The 1,519-nt window shown below is 35.9% G+C and overlaps 1 long non-coding RNA gene across 2 annotated transcripts; it reads right to left on the minus strand.

Annotated features, from left to right (window-relative positions):
* Positions 1-36: 36 nt before the first annotated feature.
* LOC124894152 lies at positions 37-1,494 on the minus strand. 2 transcript variants are annotated; one of them, XR_007051033.1, is made up of 4 exons: positions 1,042-1,494; positions 846-889; positions 680-745; positions 37-232 (listed from the first exon to the last, which is right to left on the minus strand). It is a non-coding gene; the product is annotated as an uncharacterized LOC124894152 (long non-coding RNA). The 2 variants fall into 2 exon arrangements; XR_007051032.1 differs by having other exon boundaries at positions 680-889.
* Between the last annotated feature and the right edge of the window lie 25 nt (positions 1,495-1,519).

The following is a 1,519-nucleotide window of genomic DNA, read 5'->3' on the forward strand; positions in this document are numbered from 1 at the left end:
ATTCTTCACTGCATTAATAAGAACTAGACACCACTACAACTTTGAAACAGTAATAGAAACACTCACTCCACTTAATTACAATGGAAAATACAGAATAACAAGTAATTAGGGACAGCAAGAATGAGGATGAGGGCTTACACTAAGAGAATGGAGATGAGGTATCAGACTCTTTACTCAACAATATGTATGCCTTTCTTTGCCCCAAACTCTGCTATTCTTTGCATCTCACATGCTTTACATGGGAAAATAGGTTCGTAACAACCTTTCAGTAGAAGCATAAAAAGCAAGAGACTAAATACGATAATAGCTAATTATAATCATATACAACGACAAAGATACCCAGTATACTCCCACAAAGTGGGGTCTGACAAATGCTTTCATTGAGAGACGAACTCAAGACCTCCTGCTTACTAAACGGGTGCTCTAACCAACTTAGCTATGAAAGCTGTTAAGTATTTAGTGGGAATAGATCCTAAGACCTTTAGGAAAATAACTCAACTGCTATTATAATCATATCTATAATTGAAAAAGTAACAACTATAACTTCAAATAATAGTGAAAATTGTTGGAGGTATGTAGAGAGTAACATGGAGCTAAACAGCATCTCAGTTATTTCTCAAGCGAACTAACTTGATACTTACATGGATTCACGAAACTGAAGAAGCATAAGATATTTTACCTATAGTATGAGATATGAAGAAAATTTAGGTCTCTCCAATGCCACACTCGATAGTAGCTGAAGAAGCTGCTTTTCGACATCATAAGAATGTGATGCCAATCAGATATACACCCCCCACACATATGAAATCTGTATCAGGGAGGAACAAACTTGTGTTTCTCAATACCTCTGAAGCAGACTAATCATCGCAGGAGATGAGACACGAACATTCTGCAGCATGAAGGCACCAAATACAGAGGATAAAATTTCATACTTAACAAGGTAAGTATAATATAAGTTCAAATAGTAATAACATCAAAATACCCAACACAAATAAAGGAATAAATCCCATTAAAGCTATAGAAAAAGGATGAAAATAGTACCTGATTGGATCTTCCAGCAGTAGATTGAATGGAGACTTCGAAAGCTCTATTAAGACAATTCAGCCAATCAATTACGACAATACACAAACAGCAAACTGTATACATGATAGGAAGGTGGATCGCAATCTCCAAATTCCTCTTGACTTCCTACAGCAATGTTAACAAATAAACTTAAGCACATGCAGCAATATTTTAAGAGGGACATATGAACAGTAAGAAAGTGTCTTAACCAAGTGCACCATAAAAGCAACAAAACCATTACACAAGGAGGCAAGACAAACTAGGAATTAAAAGGCTTACAAGTGGAGAAACAGAACCAAGAGTTCTTTTTAATCATAAAGAGAAAAAGTCAGATGTGCCAAATTTGGGGCTAAAGAAGGAAAACCGACTGATAATCTACAAAAGATGAAGAGAAAAGGTTCTAAGCTCCCAACAACATGGTAGTTGCAACTCGCAAGCATATGAAGGAAGGAGAAAT

Source organism: Capsicum annuum, unplaced genomic scaffold, assembly GCF_002878395.1.
Source record: "Capsicum annuum cultivar UCD-10X-F1 unplaced genomic scaffold, UCD10Xv1.1 ctg7065, whole genome shotgun sequence".
Lineage (NCBI taxonomy): Eukaryota > Viridiplantae > Streptophyta > Magnoliopsida > Solanales > Solanaceae > Capsicum > Capsicum annuum.